Source organism: Corvus hawaiiensis, chromosome 5, assembly GCF_020740725.1.
Source record: "Corvus hawaiiensis isolate bCorHaw1 chromosome 5, bCorHaw1.pri.cur, whole genome shotgun sequence".
Taxonomy (NCBI): domain Eukaryota; kingdom Metazoa; phylum Chordata; class Aves; order Passeriformes; family Corvidae; genus Corvus; species Corvus hawaiiensis.
In genome coordinates this window covers 19,797,592-19,814,214 of record NC_063217.1, presented here as the reverse complement: position 1 = coordinate 19,814,214, position 16,623 = coordinate 19,797,592, and the positions used below count along the sequence as shown (strand labels likewise).

The following is a 16,623-nucleotide window of genomic DNA, read 5'->3' as shown; positions in this document are numbered from 1 at the left end:
AGTATTATAGAACTCTAATATTTACAGACTCACTCCTTTTAGAGATTTAGGTACAGAAATGTAAAATTATATTAACTCAAGCAATCAAAAGTATATTTTAATTGGTTATATAATATTACTCTTTTTTTCTGAGAAATTAAGACATGGAGATTTCTGAGGAACTTATTCTAAACAATCACCTTCTTCAACTGATTTTATTTACATATATTGGAGGGATCATTTTGCCATGAGTTTTCTTATATTGTCTCTGTTCCTCTTTCTTACCCTCCCAACTCTGTTGTGACCTTCCCCACAGAAAACACCTGCATTTCCTTGACTCGTGAAGCTCTAGTTCCTCTACCTAACTCTGCCTACCATGAAGTTATTGAAAGTCTGGCCTCATTGCTTCCTGCTGCCAGCTGCACAGCAGGTGCTGGTTTTCAGTGCTCCTGGAGTCAGAGCTCTCCTTGTATGTTACCCAAACAGCAGCGTATTTCCAGAGGCATCTTCTCTGCTGCTTGGGAGTCTTATAAACAATTATATTGTGGTACCCCAAACTGCACACAGGACTCAAGGTGAGGCTGCCCCAGTGCAGAGTGGAGCAGGACAATCCGCTCCCTCGATCAACTGGTGATGCTGTGCCTGATGCACCCCAGCACATGGCTGGCCCTCCTGGCTGCCAGAAGAAACACACTGGCAGGAGAATTAACCTGTGCTCTGAGAACAAGAGAGAGGAAAAAGACCAGACAACAAATTTATCCTATGTTACCTGATTGTATTGCTGCATGTACATCAGTAGACTTCTCACAAAAAAAAAGAAGTCTTGGTATCTGAGAAGAATAAGGAGCTGCTTCCATTAGATTCCATCTGAACCTGCTTGGTGGGGTCCAAGGACTCTAGGCAGCTCTGGGGACATCAGAAGCATTTCAAAATGGCCTGTCATTTTGAAACCCTGAGAGCTGTGTTAAAATTCCAAGACAGAAAAGGATTTCAAATCTGTGTTATCTTTAGACCACTATTACCTTGTTGAAATAATGTAATTTTCTGTGGTATAGTTTCGGAGAGTTCTAATTGCAGTTTGTTTTTTACACTGCTGTTTGATTAACCAGTTGCATGCTCTTAAGCACCAAGGTCAGTCATTTCCTCTAAAAACCTCCTACCCAGACCATCTTTCTCAAAATCATTGCAAACAGAGAAATTTCATAATGTCACAAGCTCTCTATTCTCTATATTGTATTTAAGTCAGAATACTCTAATCAGGCTTCTGACCTTCATTAAATTACTTCAAACTGATTATTTTTGATAAAAGTTACAAATAGTTATCATAGGACGATTATTTTTTTGCTAAATCTATACTACATCAACAAAATTATCCTTTAAGTTAAGTACCATATCTAAACTCAAAACAACACCCTCTCAGAAATTTAGTTCTGGAAAAATGCAAAATCTAATTATTTCAGTCTACTTCATGTGTTCATTCAAGTCTATACTTCCCTAACTCAATTGGACTTAGTCATAAAAACTCAGAAGAGGAATCACACAAAGACAAATCGGATCCAGCATAGTTTAAAGAAGGTTTCACATTTTCTTATTTGAAATTATACTTCTGAAATTTTGTTGAGGTAGATCCCAGAAAAAGAATCTCAGTGGCATACCCTGAGAATGCTAGGAATCATGGTGCAAATTAGTAATGTAAAAATGCAATGTTATACATGTAGAAATTTACATTACTTACATTACATGAATTTAAGTTATGCATGAAAATCTCTGAGATGCAAATGAAAGAGGGGAGATAAATTTGACATGACTAATAATCAATTTTAAAGTGTGCCCACATGGAAAGGCAAAGTCATCTTAGAAAGGTAGTATGTGAAATATTTTTGGTAAGTATTCATGGCTTTTACACAAAATAATTTCAAAATTTTCTTTTAATTACTCCTTCACAATTCTGGTCATTCATGTTCAAGAGCAATCACGCTCTATCTGGAGCAAGTAGATGGGGAAGCAACCAGTATGATCCTAAGTTTGGACAGTCTGTTTTACAGGAAAGACTAAAGGAACACTTGGCTTCCTGACTCTCTTAGAAGAAAAGCCAAGAGGAGATATGTTTGCTCTATGTAAACACATCACAAAGTTTAATATTAGAGACAGAAGGGCTGTTTAAATTAACAGGCAAAGTCACAAAAGACGAAAAGTAATGGCCAAGGAATATGCTCAGAACAAGAATTATTAAAATGCTTAGCTGTCAGGTGAGATAGTTTCTGGAACACTTTTCAAATAGCAGTAGAGAAACAGAAGCAAAAAAAAAAAAATCTCAGTACAAATAATCAAGTAGTATATGGGTCATGGTTGTTTGCATGTACAAACTATCAGACTCAGTAGACATAGAAGATTCACGCACTTGGCATGTGTTACAAAATTCCATGAGCTGGGAGACAGACAGCAAGTGTCCCTCCTGAGATATTAACAATACATTCCCAGGAGAGCTCCACAGGCTATCAGGCTTTGTGTGGCAGTGGGTGAGCAGGGCACAGGAATGTTCTTTGTGTCTGTATTTTGCAAGCTATTGCACCCTCCCCAGAACCACTCTGTAGCTATGGAGTCATACAGTTCACCCAGGAAAAGCAAACCTTGGCTTGCTAGGTTTGAGTGTCTGGATGATGCTCTCAGTTATATGGCTCAGTCTTAGGTAGACCTAGGAGGAGCAGGGAGTTGGATCAATGATCCTTATGGGTCCTTTCCAAACAAAGATATTCTGATGTGAATAATTGGTACACAAAGCAAGACTTTCCCAACTCTTTCTTCTGCTCAGAGCTTCGAATAAAGCCATAGGCAGACATATTGCAGTCCAGAAAGATTTCCTACTGAATATTTAAATACCTGCAAGACTAGATAGAGTTAAGCAGCAATTTTAGGTATCTACTGTTAAACTGAATTTTTAAAAGTGATACTATGCAGAAAAAAAAGGACCTTTGCGCATTTATGAATCTGTCTTTTAGATGGAGCCCATTTAACTAAACTTGATTGTAAAAGGCAGAGTGCTGGAATTTAAGCTAATTTAAATAACATTTGCTTCGATGACTCTAAGGCACCATGTGTTTTATACAGAAAGGTTTTCAGCATGATATATGTAATTTTGCACACATTTTTCTGACCTATTCAGATTATTGCCTTGTAGGTTATCAAGATACAGCAGTATATTGTGTTATCATATTTTCAAGTTAAACAATAAATATTTTGGTATTTCTCTTTAACAAATTCATTCCATGAACATGTTTCATTTAGAGAAAAGGGTTAATTGGCTTATGTTCACTGAAATGTTTAACAAAAAAAACAATACAACTTTATTGAAAAATGAAAACATCTTTTTTGGGAACCTCATTCTGGTGCCTTAAGGATTGTCATTATGTTGAGCATTCAGCAGTAAATGTGTCTCCCTGGAAGTGAGTGAGAAAGAAAGACTATAAAGTCAATATGCTGTCAAGCCAAATATCTTCCTAAAGCAAGATGGGCTGCCAATTCCTCCTAAAGAAGTCTAAAGGGAATTAAATTATATTCTTCACTGCCTAAAAGTCCCTAAACACAGGTTAGAGCAGGTTTTATGAGATGCTGTGCTTTCAATTCTATGCAAGTACTTCTAAAAGAGCACCTTGCTATGCTTGCAACTGCCTCATTCTCATCAAATCCACACAGTGAGCACTGACCAGTGACCGAGGTGGAAAAGTTCACAATAAACTATTAAGTAGCTTTATACAACATGCATTAAAATCAACAAAGAACTTCCCAGTCACTTCAGTAAATATTGATTTGGATCTTATAGAAATAAGAATAAGGAAAAAGGATCTTGTAGGATATTAAGTGGGTTTGGGGTTTTGAGGTGTGGGCTTTTTACCTCTCAGTAAAAGACTGCAACATCTCTTTATATGGCCATTATAGGGGAGAGGAAAAAACACAATAAAAATTTCAAGCATGTAGAAGGCTAATTTAATTCCTGATCAAGCCTGAAGAAATTAAACTCTCACTTAAACACTGATCTTTTTCCATTTATTTGTAAGGGAGTAAGAATAGCTCAATGAATGCAAGTACATAGGGATGGAACCCTGGACCTTCAAGCTGAAGAGACCAATTTTGTTATTCACTTTGTTGCTTCAAAGCAGGATAAGCTGTACCTGTATTGTTCCTTTTGCATGAAGTTATTCTGTCAAGTACTGCTTGTCACAAGACCTTGGCTCTAAGCAGCTGGGGATCCTTTTTAAATTTACTGAACCACACTGACCTGAATACTCCCTGAAAAACTCCAGGATGACTAAATACCTTCTCTGATCTTCCTTTAGTTGTTTTTCCCAACTAATGAACACGAAGTTTCATTCCTTATCAAACAAAACAAACAATCAAACAAACAAACAAAACAATAAAAAAAAAACTTAATCAGAGAAAGGAATAGAAGATATATGTGTTTTGGGAAAACACAGAAGAAATCTCTTCCCACAGAGCAGAGTACCTTTGACCATAGACCATTCATCTATATGCCAGTGTGAATATCCAGCAGCCAGTTTCCATTTTCAGCACCACTACCACATCCCCAAGAGCTATCATTAGTCATGCAGCCTCAGAGTGTTGAAATATTGGCAATATATTAAGAACATAATGCTTAATTCAACCTAGATGAATCTCCAGGCAGCAGCAATGTTGGGCACAATTCATGCTCTCTTCCATTCTGTCCATGGCTGCAAGAGGGTAAGTCAAATAAAAAGACCATTTTACTAGCTCCACTAATAGTCCTTTCATTTGGTGCGAACCTCATTCTGCTTCTCTTCTTTCTGGAAGATTTTGAAGACTGTGGCAGTCTGTAGTCACTGGGGACAGGACAAGACTCTTAAAAGGCTGGGCAGAGGTACAGAGGAAGCACATGAAGCAGAACAAGCTTTTCTCCATTCTCTATTCCTTGCTCTGAGAGGGATAGTCTTGGCCATTTAAATGGTATCTGTTTACTTCAGAAGCTGATTGCAACAAAATCAATAAGAACAGCCTGATTGCATATTCAGCCCTATTTTGCCAAGCTTGCTCGTTCTGGAATTAAAGTTTTACTATTTAAGTAAGGTTAAAAAAGACAACTGTTGAGATATTAACCACGTTAAAGATGATCACACATTGATCAGGACCAAATGCTTAGCAACTTGCTGAACAGCTTATAGTTTTTAGACATCCCTTCCATATAAGTCTGTATTTTCTAAAAAAAATCTTTCCTGTTTAATTTCAGTCAAATTTTACAAAAGAAGAGTTTTGCAGTGTGAAGAATTCTATCACTAGAAATAATTAAATAGAAATATCACAAACTTCTGTACAATACCAAGATGTTACAATTTAAAGCAAAACAATTAAGATATAGATGAGGATCAGTGCACCTACGTGAGAAAAGTTCTTTCAGGCAATTTCTTCAGAACAATGCTTCTATAAAATACTTTTCAAATTTTACAAGTTAAAGATACCTTGTAGATTAAATTGTTCAATATTTTTCATTAAAATTCATTTTTCCTTGTATATTCTTAGCTGTAGAGTAGATGGGTTGGTGATCTTATTGCTAAGTGCAATTAAGGCTGCTCACACAACCATAGTTCTTATGTTTCTTAAGTCTTGGTTGTGTAACTCTACAGTATTTAATTTCTTGTAACACAGATCTTTTGGACATAGAACACAAACAGTGCAAGTTCTCCCCTTTTGAGCCACTCATAGTCTAATGCAGTCACAGATGTGTCACACATGAAGAAATTTGGGTATGCATGAACTGCTTATCACTTGTAAAAAGATCAATAATGGAAGCTTTTCTGAAATCAAATAAATTTCAAGCAACATGGAGAAGACCTTTTTTGACCTAAGTGTTAGCCCATGGGCCATTTCAGGTAGGAGATGAACCTGATAATAGTTAAATATTTCTTAGGTGCCATTCTATTTGTTTACAAAATATCCTAATGTTTGCTCTCACTGTGTTCTCAAATGCTTTTCTCTCCACTTCTCTGCCTTTTCTCTTGCAGACAGACAGATTCACTCTTACCAAGCAACATCACAACAATGTCTGTTTAAGAAATGCTCTGAAGTTGCCTTTGTACTGGGAAGTCCCGCCTTTACAGTGAGAGCCTCTTTTGTTTCACCTTTCCAATTCCATAGATGCTTTAGCTGTACACATGAATATTTATTAGTAATGACTATCAGATTGACTAGATTTCACACAATTCATAAACACGCAAGTCTTCCTCCACACAAGAAAGACAGTTCATTTCAATCACACAATGCACTTGAAAACATTGAAAAGACGATGGCTGGATTTTATTGCCCTTAGGCAAGTTTGCTGGCATTTAATTACATACTCTCATTGGGTGAATCTTAAAAAGGCTCAGCATACAGCTAGCAGCCCTAGAGCACAGACAGACATATTTTTAAATCTTTCCAATATTAACTATTTTGAAGGAATTATTCCTCATGTAATTCAGACAGACAGAAGGTACTGTCTAAAACTGCAGAGAGGCCTCCCAGAACCTTAGAACTTGGCATCTCCCATGCTATCATGCTCTCAGCAGATTCTCCTTCCCTACTAAAACCCTGTACCTGATTAAGGCAGACAGTGTTCTGAGGCACAGTGGGTACAGCTATTTTTCCTGAATAAAGTTTTCCCATTCCAAAAGTACCACTAAAGTAAACAATATATTTTCAACCACATGCGTAGAAAACATAAGTTGTATTGATTCTATCTTGACTATTTCATGTGAAACATATTGCTGTAGGTCTACAGGCACTGGGAGAGAATGCAATTAACTGCTTCACCTCACTTGTGCATAATTGTGCAATATAAATCATTTAGGTGCCAACAAAAATGCCTTTTTTTGTTTCTCTTTGTATGTGATTTCTTGGCTGTTGCACAGCATAACTGACATGAAACAACCAGAGACACAAAGTGGAGGACAACTACACAGCATGTGATTTTTGTGCTGTTATTCCCAGCTGTCTATCTGCAGTTTTCACTTGCACTGATGCTTACTACTAAAGCAGACACTTATGCTTGAAGCAGCATTTTTATGGGCTTCACCTATGTACCTTCTGAACCAGAAATCATGTGGAGGTTTTATGCAAAAGATAATTCTTAGCCTATAGCTAGGAATGGTCATAAGATGCACACTCCTAAATATTACTGTTTGTCAATGGAAAGTGAAAGAAATATGAAATGAACTGATTTGTACTGGTTTGGCCATAATGATTCATTTCTCGCTTGATGGAACACTGTGATTATAGGGCCAAATGCAGAAGATGTTGATCTCTTACCTTTTTATTTCACTTTCCTTCAGGCCACTTGAGCTTTATTTACCAGGTTTATTAACCACCATGGGGTTTCTTCTGCAAAATTGTTTTGATGATCACATGACTAGTGAATAACAGCAGGTACCATTGGATGAACAACAGTTCAGAACAAGCAAAGACTTCAGGAGTTACCCAGCAACATAAAGTCTAATAAACCAGGATTAATCAAAACACATAGGGAAATTTCCTTTTATTTTACCTGTGCAGAATGCTAAAATTATTAGGTTTAAATTAATACCACCTTAACATCTCCTGCAGAGGCATCTTTGTGTACAAGGGGCTCAGTAGGAAAGCACATTCAAGAGCTTGTTGTCCTCAGACACAGCACAACTTTCTTCTAGTGCCCCATAGCACACAACTTATCCAGGCCGTGTGGTACTGGAATAACTGCTTTGGAGTTCTGCAGTAAAATTGGATCAGCAACTGATTTGGGACAAAATAATTCAGGGTTTTATTGTTCTAATAAAAAGGCTAATCCTAAAGCATCCAGTTGTGTGATTTTGAAGCAGTGCAGTTTAGGAATCAGAAAGTCTTTAAGTGTGCTCCTGAAACACCTGTATCCAATATCTACAACTTAATCATCCCCTCTGTAAAGCAGCCTTGAGAAATTAAAGGAAATCACCCTGATAATAGCCAAGAAGCAAATATTCAAATAGGAACAACTTCAGTATATGGGTAAATACAAATCTTTATTTTTTTTTTTCTGATAAAAACACTTTTTTCAGAGTAGAAATCTATCATTTGCATTTTCAATGTTGCTTTATAAACTATTATCCTCTGCCAATAGTTACAGGGTGGTTTTGTGTTGGTTTTTTTATTTTTTCTGGTTTTCTTAAAGGACATAAATTGAATACTACAAATATAACAAATGAGATCTTTCACATTTAACTCTGTCTAGATACGCCTGTACTTTCCCTGCCCTTCATAATATTTGAACCCTACTGTCTGTATTCAGCTATATATGATTGAAGATAATTATGTTCCTTCAAGTATTGTGAAAATCAGCAGTTAGACTGAAGGGTAGGGCATAAATTGCTGTCCTGCTGAGAGAAATACAAACAGATTTCAGCCTGTGTACACTCCATTTGGCAGCAGCTTTCTAGCAAGTCAGCAAGTGCACCCTTGCTGGCTGATCAGCACACAGATAGTTCCAGTCTAGGTATAGCACTGCTGTCTCTTGCTGGTAAGGGATGTCATGGATGACATGAAAGACAACTCAGCTGGAAAAGGTTAGAGACAAAAGATACAAATTATAAGAAAAAAAGACTGATTAGTTCTGCTTTTCATGGTGTAGCCAATAGACTTGGACCATATGAATTACATCATGCAAGTATGTCTCATATAAGCGTATATTTTCTAGAAGATTAATTATTTGGCAGGGTGCAAGTTATGTGGCAGAAAAGAAATGTTAGCATTAGGAAGACTTAAACTTTTCAGCCATGGCAAAGTTACATTGTAGAATATGATTAAGTCAGATGCTTTGTCCTGTTTCTCTTGCTTTTTTGCCTTTTTTCCTGACTTGGAAAGTTCTGCTCTTTGCTCGGCTGCTGCTGCATTTTTATTCTCTCAGACATTTTGTAGGTCACAAGGGTATCGTTCTGACTGAGATGTGGTCAGAGAGAATAAGAAAAATCGATTTTGGAAAACCTCTGTTAGAACTCTTTCATGAACATTTTGTTATATCCATTGTGAGCTTTTAAAAGACTGAACCTGTGAATTTGCTATTGCCATGTCTTTGTATGATTTTTGTAGGCTTATAAGCTGAGAAAGAGCAGCACAGCATAGAAAACACCCCAGTCTTCATGTGCACTGGGACAGATTCCCTTTTGTATTAGAGTGTAATTTAATATTCTGTGCACAGGCATGGAGAATTTCTTGCTGGGCACTGAATTATGCAGAGAACTGTAGATCTGCAAACAGGAAGCTAAGCTTAGAAAAGATAATGTATTAAAAGTGCCAGTGAAAAGCTTTTCTGCTTTCTATGTTCTTTAACTCCCCCTCAAAGTCCTCTGTCCTTTACTAAATCTACAGGAAGATATTTGGCACAGATGTGTTGAAAGGTAAAGTTTTTTCAAAGACTTGAAAACTACTGGTCCTATCTATCTGCCAAGCTTTTATATAGTTCCCTTCACCATAACACCTTGGAATTTCCACTGATCAGGTCTCTGAAAAATCAATGCAGGAGATGAATTAAGTATATCTGAGTGTTTATGTGAGGTTGAAAAGCCTTTTGATTCACAATCTTGGCACTGTTTTTTAGTTTTGTTCAACAGCAGCAGAGTGGAGGGGAAAAAGAGGGAGGACTTGTGATTAGATAAACTCCTTTTAATTTTTTCTTTCTGTCTTAGCCAGATGGAAACACATGGACAATTGGTTTACAGAGATCTTTATCCTCTCTCCTTCATTACCACCACAGGGAAGTTTCTATAGTGGCTAATGCACTTACTGACATGGTTTCAACAATTTAATCACCCAGAAGCCTCTCTGTAAGGTCAATGTTCTCTACATTTGTTCCAACTCATTTACTGAGTAGAAAGGTGAACTTTTTCATTCCAGGTATGTCATTATGGAAATCATGTTAATGAATCAAGACACTGGAGGGCATATGTATCTCTGTTAGCACAAGATTAATGGAGACTTCATCAAGCAGGATTCAGTCTTAAATTCTTCTGGTAAATCGAGGTTTGAAGTCTAATTGTCCATTAATTGTCTGGACTTTATACTGGCATAGCAGCTTCCGTCTCAGAGAAACTCAAAACATTTTGCAAACATCAATACAGCACACCCAAGGAACAATTCTTCTATTACTGAAACACAATAACCTGAGGGCACAAAGAAGGCTGTAGCACACAGCACTGCATAGTAAACTGGGATGGACATCAGCCCACACATACTACAAATCCTGCTCCTCAAAGAAAAAGCTTTTGGTCAATGAACAACAAGCAATTTTTTTTCTGTTTATAGATCATATGCATATCCATATTTACTATTTACCAATATCTGGGTTTAAGCTTACTGGTGTAGAATCTCACTTAAATGTTTATGAATTTAAAGTGAACTGAACAACAAAGTTTGCATGTTGTCAGAAAGCAAATATTCACTTAATATTCCCTAATTTTTTTCTGCAGAAGTCTCTGATTACAGAAAAAGTAATTAAATGTGTTTGTAATTTAATCCGCTTTCTTGCTCATGAAAGTTTCCAGACATCAAACAGAACAGTAAAAATCAAGGACTGACAAGAGTAAAAAATAGTAATCTAGAATTAGTGGGAAGGCGCATTACTAATTATTCTCCTATTACATATGAGAATACTACTTGTTGTTCATTCATGATTCAAATGCCTAAAAAAGAGAAAGGGAAGTGCAGGTGCACTGAATACATAAATTTTTTATAATTGAAAAGGATGGATAATTTCTTTACTTTCAAGTTAGCTCCAGGTCATAATGTGATTTAGAATTCTATATCCAGCTCTATTTTAGAGAACAATTTGAATATATCTGCAATTATATATTCAAAAAGACATGTTTCTCTAATATAACATAATCTTACTTTCTAATTGTAGAATTCAACACAGTGCTATTTGGAATAAACCTTGATTCTTCACATTGCTTTACCACTACATTATAAAAATTGATAAAATCAGACTGACACCTGTTGAGAGCCCAAGCATTTAGAAAAAACACATACTGTTGATGTTTTCATTTTAATTCTTTTTTTCAACAGTAGATATATAATCAGTTTAAAAAACTTTCTATATTCAGAAATTCCACTACTTTCAGTAGTTTTCCTTTCTTTTATTTTAGTTTAAAAGCTTTGATCACAGAAAAGATTTCGTTTTCCTATTTTCTGTAGTTTAAAATAATGAAATATAATCAGAAAGATCAATATAAAAATGTAGGCAACATCCAAAGGGTAGCCCAGATTTCACATTCTCCCTAGATGTGTTTATGTATGACTGTAACACTGTCTTTGGAGAGAGACCAAATATTTTGATCTTTTCATGTAGTGCAAAATTATACCAGATGCAGTAGATCTGATGAAAGAAATAAGCAGCCTCTCCTAATAATAATTGTTGTATCAATGTTTAAATATATAACTATTATAGTAGAGTTTAACAATAAAGTGACTCGATTTCTCTAATCCTGCCAGAAACCTGAATATATGATAACTCTCAAAAATGGAAAAGAAAAAGATAAGGTGTATACCTTGTTCTGCCATATAAGCCTACCTCTGTCCTCTGGGATTGGTGACAAACTCTTGGCTTATACTCTATACATATTCCAGCCAGGACTATCCTGAAAATAAAAATTCCAGGAGGACTATTTGCCGTTTTAGGATGTACAGTATTTTCCACAGAACTGTCTTCTCTTATTCCTCTTACAGGAATTCGACCTGCTTTTCTCCATAGTAGCAGTGATGTACTGACTGGTGAAGAATATATATTTTAGCGGGTTGCCAGGAGTCAGGATGAACCAGTGCCTCTGCATCTTAGCAATCATAGATCCTTTGTTCCTGTGCTGAGTTATGTGAATCATGCACATACAGAAGTAGAATAACCTATTCTTGCCAGAAGGACATGAGTAATCCAGTTAGTTGAACATACAGCAGTATAATGAAAAGAGAGAATCCTAGGGTGAATGTCAGTGAAAGGTTAAATCTGACTAGTCTGACATGCTTTGTACAGAAGAAGTGAGTTTGCTTCAAGTACAGCAAGCTCATATTCAGTGCTTTGTCTTCGTGTACATAATGCAGTGAAAACGTGGTTGGGATGGGCTCCTCTCTCCTGTACATGACACAGGTTCCTAGGCCTGATACATAACAACCAGATCCCACTAGAGACAACTGATTTGCATGACCATTCTTAAACATTTATTTTCTCTCCAGTCTGAATCTTTTCAGGTGTCAGGCAACCCATACAAAGTTCTTTAAAGATGAAAATACTGGAACCAGAGGTGGAACCACCTCTCTGGGTTTGAACCTAGACTTGTTACATCATGGTTTGGTACATGGTTATGTAAACCAATATAGACCAAAGACTCATTTCCACTAAAATTCTACAGTAACATCTCAAGTACCCATGTAGTGGGAGCTATGTTAATAGACTTTGCCTTCGTTGATACAATTAACTTATTTTCCTTGCTGGTAGGGCAGGTACCCCACTCACAGCTGTAAGCTCCTGAGAACCATCTCTGTGGGTATAAAGGATTTGTGCTTCATGGATAAGAAAAGCTGTGAAAAAAAATCAGAATTTTCCTCCTACACCTTGTTTAGTCTCCTGCCTTTCAGAGTAAGTGATATACATGATTAGGGAAAAGTCCAAGAACAGAGTCAGCATATCTTAATTATAATTCTCAAAAATACTATTTCCAACCTTCAAGCATTTGTGGCTCATCCTGTGCTAGAAGTGTTCTCCACACATTTAGTACCCCCCACCCTGGATCTTTATTCAATTTCCCCAGTCTCCCTTACTCCTAAGTAAATATTTAGTAGCTACAGCACACCACAGCGAAGATTGCTATAGCTTAATGAGCTTATTTTTACAAAAAGGGAAATTGCACCTGCCGGTTAAGATGGCCTCTTGCTCCCAACTCTGCATCATATCTTTCAGTTATCCAGATACTGAATTCTCTGAAGTTATGATAGGAGGCAATGGTGAAGGGTGCAAGAATAGAGACAGGATATCTTTCTTCTGCATCTGTCAGCACCTAGAGGAAAAACCAAAAAAACTGATTTTATATTCAAATGCAAAGAAGAAGAATGAGCTAGTGAGTACTGGATCACCTTTAATCTGTGTCTTGATAATTTGCAGGAAGGGGGAAGGTAATTGTAGAAAAATATCTGCCTGCACTGCTTTAGAACCCATCTCTTCTATTTATATATAAATAAATATATGTTAAATATAAAGTGAGTCAGAAATTATAATTTTCTATTCTGCTCTGTGCTGTGCATTTGTGAAAATCATGATTATTCATTTCTATTGGTCCTCTGTACCCATTTTCTTCACTGCAAGATAAAGTAACTCTCAGCTGTGCATTGCTGTGATAATTGAACTAGATTGTGAGTGATTTGATAGATATGACAGAGGTAGCCTTCAAATCACTCTCTTTTATGATAGATACAACAAACCTCCCCACATGCTGCATTTGCTAGGGGTTATAAAAAGGGTACCCCTCCCACCTTGCCAATAGGGAGCTCACAGACCAAGGTATTATTAATGCCTGCCTCACTGTCTAGTGTTACAGATTATCAAAAAGTGCAGAGGTGCATGCCTTTTTGAAAGAAACGTAGCCCTCCAATGATGGGAAGAGACAGGGACTTTCATAGACAGTGCCTGCAAATATAAACTGAAAAAGAGGAGTCTGGGTTAGCAAAAGACTACTGTATCCATGTTATGAGTAAGGCAGTAATCTACAGATAGGTACCTTTTTGGACTCAGGTGTTTAATAAGCTTGGAAAGCACTGCAGAAGAGAAAAACTTCTGACTGACATCCAGGGAACTTGGGTCTGCTTTTGTACAGACAGAGACATGATACTGCAAAAGACTCAATACAGAAATGCTTAGATTTGCATGAGGTACTCAGATTCAGCTGTAATGTACAAGCAAGAATTCTGGGCATCGTAGTCAGAAGAAAAATCTAATTTGTGGGCTAGAATTAGAGTTATATATATACATATATATGAGACAGCAACTGGGGCAAGGAGGAGGAAGGAAGAGAAAAGAGGAGGCAGGAGTGATGCCTTATCATCCAGGATAACTTCAATTCCCTTTTACTCAGGGAATAAGGAATATATTATACAATGGACTGAGAAATTTTACAGGGGACCTTTCAGGGGCTTTGTGGCAGAGTAAAGCCACAAACTCCGAGTGTTTCAACAGTATTTGTTCTAGAGCAATTACTCAACATGAGTCAGATTGAGCCTGTATTACGCACAATGAATGCATGAGGGTGCTTTCTTTGTTTTTCCCTTATAAAGGAAATGAATGTCAGCAATTTATCAGTTTGAAACTCTCACCTGCTTGCTTTTCTCATTGGTTTTAATTCAAAACATCTGTATGAAAACCTATGTAGGGAATTATATACTGAAGAGAATCAATTGCTTCCAAAAAAACCATCATCAAGATTTTTTTCTCCTGAACCTAAGTCCTACTGCTTTTTAAATGTGTATTTAAGAACACTGAAATTTAACTCAATTGGTGGGTGAATTTCAGACTCATAGAGAAGTTTTAACACAATCATGGGAGTTATTCAGTAAATTGTTTATAACAGATACCAGATATAACCTTATATTTCTACATTTTAAATTTAGTTATTTTACTATATTATACATATTTTCATGGTTTTATATAATGTAGCAACTGTTATGATTCCAAATGGCATAAGACTTGCCACATCTTCAGACTATTTATTTTCCTCTTGACAGTGGTAACAAAAAGCTTTTCATGAGAATTTTGAAGAAAAATATGATCAGGAATTCGCTCTAGTAGCCTTCAGAAATCTCTGTATACCTCAGAATATATGCTAACAACCTCTTGGAGCCTCATATCTCCAGAAATGTAAAATTCCACATATTTGTCTTTTTTTTTTTCAGTTTCCATAAGTAGTTAGTGTTGATTTGAGAAGGAAGATAAAAACATAAACTCAGGTATCAAATTATTCTCTCATCCAGAAAAAAAATAAGCTGCAGATATCCCTCCTGAGAACCTAAAAGGTATGCAAAGTTCCCAGTCACTCTCTTCTTAATAAACCTGTTCTAAATGGATTTCCACTTGACAACAATATTTCTCTGTTTCTATCTTTAATTCCTTCTTTTTAGGACCACTCATTCTTTTCCTTCATCATACTCTCTCCTCTGACCAGGTTCTACCCCAGCATGTCTCATTAATTTTGAATAGTCTCTGTTAGTTTGCACCTCATCAGTTCTGCTCACCAGCATCCCAGTCTCCCATTACTGCAGCTTGTTGCCATGATGCAGGATGGCATTGAAGCTTGTTGGTCTCCACCATTATCCTCTGACTCTGGTCTCTCAGCTGGAATTCATTATGCTTCAATATACAAACACTCGTCCCTAAGCTCCTCGCTCTTAAGGGAGATCTGGCTACACTTCAGATGCGGCATAACTTTGAAGAAGGGCAAACTTCTTTCCAAAATCCATGCTGTTACCTAAGAGGAAGTAGGAGACTGAGAAAATGATTTAGTAACGTAACACAAACCTGAGCAGCACAAAGACACACGTGCTCATTATGGAAAAAATATCTCCCTCAGTAGACTTGCTTAAAGCAAGCTCTTTGGCATTGAGACTGTTTCTTCTTCTCTGTTTATGAAAGGATTGTACAATCGGGAGCCACACTGCATGGGCACCATGGGGCAACACCATGACATAGAAAATCAGCATCTGAAGAAAAGAGCTACTTTAGTGTCAGCTGTGTGAGAATCATTGCCCCCAAATTTAGTTTCAGTCATCAAATCAGTCTCCTGCTCCTACTTGTTGATATGTATTGGACTGAAAAGAGAGCATTTTTGTTTCCAAATGAGATTGGATTAAGAAAAGCAGGTATATGAGACACTGTAGCTTCCCCTTTTCCACAATTTGGCTCATCTCATTTTCAATTCTGATAATTAACTGAGCTAACCTCCAGCCAGTACTCTTTTTTTCCAGTTCATTTTTCTGTCTGGCTCCCTACTCATTGTTTCTGTGCAATCACAAAAGAATTGTTTTGCTTCTTCTCTGCCCTGTTCCTTACTCATTTCAATGATATAGGGGTTTGTACATGTCCATTGTGCCAGACTTCCCTTGCTGCTGGCGGACACCTCTCTCTGCAGCCCCCTCTGTTTTGTTGCTCTGCCTCCAGAGGTATGGACAGGAGACTGAGCTCTTTCCAAAGCAACTCAATGAGCTTAGTTGCAGTGAGGCAAAAAAAAAAAAAAAGCAATTGGCAGCAAGGGCAGACAGGGTGACAGAGCCTTTAAATACTATGGTGTTAGAAAGCACACAGCAGTTATAGACAGGAAGAAAATGGAAGAGAGAAAAAATATTGGACAGGATAAAGCAAAACATAAAAGACAATGAAGCGGTCAAGTGACAACTTCAGCAAGCTAGGAACAGTCTATTGTATTAGTCACTAGAAATCTGGTTTGCATGTAGGCAGAAAATATTGCCCAGTGAATGACGAGACACTTGTTTCCCTTGTTCTGCTTTCACTGTCCTCTCTTTATTCCCTCATTTTTGTCTTTCATTTCTTTTTTCCTTCTAGTTCTTTGAATTACTTCTTTGCACTATAGATTTTTCAGTTGG

General features: G+C 36.9%; 1 long non-coding RNA gene across 1 annotated transcript in view; it reads right to left on the bottom strand.

Moving 5' to 3' along the window:
* The window catches only part of LOC125325631, a 114,254-nt gene that overhangs the window by 51,979 nt on the left and 45,652 nt on the right, over positions 1 to 16,623 (bottom strand). The window contains exon 2 of the long non-coding RNA XR_007203448.1: positions 12,888 to 13,034. This is a non-coding gene — a long non-coding RNA (uncharacterized LOC125325631). The remainder of the gene's footprint in view (positions 1 to 12,887; positions 13,035 to 16,623) is intronic.